This window comes from Schistocerca americana, chromosome 1 (genome assembly GCF_021461395.2).
Source record: "Schistocerca americana isolate TAMUIC-IGC-003095 chromosome 1, iqSchAmer2.1, whole genome shotgun sequence".
NCBI lineage: Eukaryota > Metazoa > Arthropoda > Insecta > Orthoptera > Acrididae > Schistocerca > Schistocerca americana.
In genome coordinates, this window is record NC_060119.1 from 749857612 (window position 1) to 749863313 (window position 5702).

Consider the following 5702-nt stretch of genomic DNA (forward strand, 5'->3'; position numbering starts at 1 on the left):
GGTCATCGTCTAAAGAATTCATATTGTGATCAAAGACTGGAATAAAAAACATTCGAAATATTTGAGATGTGGTGTTACAGACGCATGTTGAAAACTAGGTGGACTGATATGTTAAGGAATGAGGAGGTTCTGAGCAGAATTTGTGAGGAAAGAAATATGTAGAAAACACTGGCAAGGGGAAGAGACAGGATGATAGGACATCTGCTAAGATACCAAGGAATAGCTTCCATGGTAATAGAGGCACCTATAGGACGACGGCTTGGAAAATGGGAAATGCATTGCCGTAAGACTCTTTCACAGAGCATAGTGTGTTATGACCAGACGCCTGGGAACGAATCTTTCGGAAACGGTGCAGTTGATCGGATGTTCACATACTAATGTCGTGAGCATGTATGGAAAGAAGCTGAAGGAGCGCGAAACCACGAGAAGGCGACAGGGCGTTGGGCGTCCTGTCATCACAAAGCATGTGATGCGAGGATAGCGGGATAGGCGGCCTCCTGTGGCAGTTGTGGTGACAGTGCACAGTCCTGGTGCAGGGGCAAGTGTTTCGAAGTACTCCGTGCAGGGCTATTGCTGAATATGAGGCTCCGCAACAGTCAATCGCTATGTGTTTCCATGTTGACTCAACAACATCTTCAGTTATGACTGCAGAGCGCACGGGACTATCAAAAATGGTTCAAATGGCTCTGAGCACTATGGGACTTAACTTCTGAGGTCATCAGTCGCCTAGACTTAGAACTACTTAAACCTAACTAACCTAATAACATCACACACATCCATGCCCGAGGCAGGATTCGAACCTGCGACCGTAGCAGCAGCGCGGTTCCAGACTGAAGCGCCTAGAACTGCACGGGCACAACGGCTGGCTATGGGACCATCGAGAGCGCGCTGTGGACTTACGGGAACCGGGTCGTATGAGTCACGTTCCATGTTACTCCTGGTCAACGGCCGAGCTCGTATACGTCGTCATCCATGCGAATGGCTGGTCAGAACGTGCACTGCATAACGGACGCCGACCGGTGGGTGCAGCAGAATCTACTTGGATACTTTGCAAATCAAACTTAAGTGCCTGGCAGCTGATTTATCGGACCACCTTCACAATAATCCTCTACTATTCCACTCTCGAACATCGTGTGGGAAAAACGAACTCCTATATATTTCAGTGCAGCTCTTATTTACCTTATTTAATTATTATGATCGTTTCTCCCTATTTGGTCGGCTTCAACATTGCGTTTTCGCATTCGGAGGAGAAAATTGGTGACTAAAATTTCGTGAGAAGCTTCCGTCGCAACGAAAAACGTCTTTGTTTTAAGGGCATCCATCCCAAATAGTGTATCATGTCCGTGGCACTCTCTCCGCTATTTCGCGATAATACAAAACGTGCTGCTCTTCGTTCAACTTTCTCGATGTACTCCGTTAATTCTATCTGGCAAAGATTACAGACCGCGCAGCAGCACTCAAAAAGGGAACGGAAAAGCATAGCGTAGGAAATCAATTTACTAAATCTGTTACATGTTCTAAGTGCTATGCCAATAATATGCAGTTTTTGGTCGAAATTGTAATCAGGTACCGTTTCATGATGCAAACGATGGACTATTAATACAACAGTAAACGTAAAATACTTGCGCGAGAGATAAATACTCTGTGGAGTTTAAGCATCTCCGTGCGAACTCGATGACAAAGATATACAGACTGTATTAAGCTACGGCAAAGAGATAATTATTCCATGTTGGACATTGGAAGAGAGATGTTCTATGTCGGATGAAGAGTAGATTGTTGGAAGCCACCATTAAGGCAATAATCTATGTTTAATCGTACTGAAGAAAATAAATACATATAAAAGCACAAGAGGAGTATCAGTTGTGTAGAGTTCATGACCCTTAATCATTTCAAAAGAACTATTCGGTCATTATAAAGACGCAAGTTTTTCGGACGTGTTGTGAGGTTTTACGGTGTGAACCTGCAGTTTTATATGGTTTTGGGATTCGTCGAGAATATTTCTCCGAAGTCTTGCATAACATCACAAAATAAAGTTGGACGCCACGTTCCGTACACATGACACAGCACAGCACTTGGCTGTACCGATCGATTTCCGTAGAGCGATAAATTAGCGATTTCAGGTGGAGAAGTTCCAGCAAGGAAACTCAACGAGATCTGCTGCTGCCAAACGCATATGGTATTACCGTATTCTTTAACTTACGGAGAACAGTAAGAAATACGGACTTCATAGCCACCGTAAACATTATTAAAAGGACTCAAATAAAAGGAGCAAACAGTACAAAGGAATCGCTAAACCAAACCATAAATAAAAATCAATTAATAACACGCAATCTAATAAAAATCTCATTAAATAATAGAGAGAATAAAAAATAAGAACTTTAATGTATTTATCCGAATTTATGGCCTTTAGATTAGTTATAATTTTCGTGTAACGAAGTTTAACGCTTTCCTTTCAGCATTGACGTGGGCGAACTCACAACTTTCATAATTTAAGGTCAGTTGCCATTTTTTGCACCATTCAGATATCGAGGACCTATAACACTACCTTGGAGAACGCCAGAAGTCACGTCTCTTTTACTCGATGACATTCCATCAATTACTACGAACTATGACCTCCCTGACCGTAAATCACGAATCCAGACACAGAAAACGGAGACGATATTCCACAAGCACGCAATTTCGCTAAAGCCAGTTATGTGAAGCTTTTTGGAAATCTAAAAATACGGAATCAGTCAGAAATCCCTTGTCAACAGCGTTCAACACTGTGTAAAGAAATAGTTGTGTTTCCCAAATAAATCCGTGTTGACGTTGTGCCAACAGACTTTTCTCTTTTATAATTCATAATGTTCGAACACAACGTAAGTTCCAGAATCCTGCTGCCAATCGATGTTAATGATTTGGGAATGTAATTTAGTGGATTATTGCTACTACCTCTGTTGAATATTGGTGTGACCTTTGACACTGTTCAGTCTTTGCGTACGGATCTTTTGTCGAGCGAAGGCTTGTATATGATTCTTAAGTACGGAGCTATTGCATCACCATACTCTGAAAAGAACCTGATAGGCATATAGTCTGGACCAGAAGACTAGCTTTTATTAAGTGACTTAAGTTGCTTCACTGTTCCCAGGTTATTTATTTCTAAGTTACTCATGTTGACAGCTGTTCTTGATTAGAATTCTGAAATATTTACTTCGTCTTCTTTAGTGAAGGAATTTCGAAAGGCTGTGTTCACTAACTCTGCTTTCGCAGCGCTGTCGTGGATAGTATTTCCATTGCTATTGCGCAGAGAAGGCATTGTCTGTGTTTCGCCAGTAGTATACTTTACAAAGACAAGAATCTTTTTGGATTCTCTGCCAGATTTCGAAATAAAGTTTCGTTTTGGAAACTATTGTAAATATCTCGTATTGATGTCCACGCTAAATTACAGTCTTGGAGATCTTACGTTCGTTTGAGTTTGACATACTTTTCTCGCTGTTTCTGCAGCCGTGTTCTGACCCGTTTTGTGTACGAAGGGGGATCGTTTGTTAATTTATTTGATATAAATCTATCAAATGCTGTCGATAGTATTTCTTTGAATTTAAGTCATTGTTAATTTGGAGGGAGTTGAGATTGTCTCTCAGGAAGGCGTCAAGTGAATTTTTATATGATTTTTTGAATAGATTTATTTTTCGTTTATTTTTTGAGGTTTCGAGTGGTACAATATTCATATTCATTCTCGCTACGACAACCCTGTGTTCACTAATTCCTGAATCGGTTTTGATGCTCGTTATTAACTCAGGATTATTTGTTGCTAAGAGGTCAAGCGTGTTTTCAAAACCGTTTACTATTCGCATCTGCTGATGAACTAACTGCTCGAAATAGCTCTCAGGGGATGCGTTTAACACAATTTCGGATAACGTTTTATCGTACCTCCGGACGGAAACATGTATCTTCGCCAACATGTCGAGGGTAAATTAGAGCTACCACCAACTGTAATTGTATGAAATGTATGACTGGTGTCCGCCCCCGGTAGCTGAGTGGGCCGGCACGGTAGCTCAGCGTGTTCTGTCAGAGGGTTAGCTTCCCTCTGTAATAAAAAAACTCAGTTAATCGATCAACAACAAACTTAAAACAGATGTCTGATGACGTCCGCCCCGAAAAGATGCAACGAACAAAGGCGAACAAAATGAGATGAAAAAAAAAGAAAAGAAAAAGTGGTCAGCGCGACGGAATGTCAATCCTAAGGGCCCGTGTTCGGTTCCCGGCTGGCTCGGAGATTTTCCCCGCTCAGGGACTGGGTGTTGTGTTGTCCTAATCATCATTATCATTTCATCCCCATCGACGCGCAAGTCGCCCAAGTGGCGTCAAATCGAAATACTTGGACCCGGCGAATGGTCTACCCGACGGCAGGCCCTAGTCACACTACATTATTATTTCAAAAATGTGTGTGTGAAATCTTATGGGACTTAACTGCTAAGGTCATCAGTCCCTAAGCTTACACACTGCAAGCACTCCGTCTTCAGGAAGTGGCCCATCGGGACCATCGGACCGCCGTGTCATCCTCAGCTGAGGATGCGGACAGGAGGGGCGTGTGGTCAGTACACCACTCTCCCGGTCGTTATGATGGTTTTCTGTGACCGGAGCCGCTACTATTCGGTCGAGTTGCTCCTCAGTTGGCATCAAGAGGCTGAGTGCACCCCGAAAAAATGGCAACAGCGCATGGCGGCCGGGATGGTCACCCATCCAAGTGCGTGCCATGCCCAACAGCGCTTAACTTCGATGATCTGACGGGAACCGGTGTATCCACTGCGGCAAGGCCGTTGCCACAAGCTTACACACTACTTAACCTAAATTATCCTATGGACAAACACACACACTCATGCCCGAGGGAGGACTCGAACCTCAGCCGGGATCATATTATTATGACTCTGGTAAGCGTTTGAAATTAGACTCAACTTTTCTTTGAACCTTTCAGCAATTTTATCATCTGAGTTGGGAGGTCGGTAAAAGGATCCAATTATTAATTTATTCCGGTTGCCCAGAATCACCTCTGCCCATACTAACTCACAGGAACAATCTACTTCAATTTTGCGACAAGAGAAACTACTTCTAACAGCAAAAACACGCTACACAGATAGGTTCTTCGCATAATCTTCCGCTGAACTTATCTCAGGCTTTAGCCAGCTTTCAGTGCCTATATCGATTTTAACATCAGTGATTTCTATTAGTGCTTGGAACTAAGGTACTTTCCCAACACAGCTACGACAGTTTACAACTGTTATACGTTCTCCTACGTTCGACCTGCACTCTTTGAAGCCCTTTTTGAATTTCCGCGAGACCCTCTAACCTGAAAAACCGACCAGTCCACGCCATACAGCCCTGCTACCTGTGCAACCGTCGCCTGCGTATTGTGGACACCTGACCAATTCAGTGGAACTCGAAACTCCACCAGTCAATGGCGCAAGTCGAAAAATCTACAGCACAACCGTCTGAGCCACATTTTCAGATCATCCGCTCAGATCTGTTCCAGTCGGTCCAGTCGAATATGCTGCAAATGGTGCGCTGTACTTTCATCTCACAAGCAAGACTGGTAGCCTCTAGCACTTACGTTTTCCACTTGGTTCAGAAGAGAATGTCTTCCGATGTATAGTGACGCACATCATTGCTACCAACGTAAGCTACCGCCTGCATTTGACTGTACACTATGTTCTTCATGGCATCCG

At 43.2% G+C, this 5702-nt stretch overlaps 1 pseudogene; it reads right to left on the reverse strand.

The window, feature by feature from the left end:
- Positions 1–4686: 4686 nt before the first annotated feature.
- LOC124558200 lies at positions 4687–4804 on the reverse strand (annotated as a pseudogene).
- Positions 4805–5702: the final 898 nt, after the last annotated feature.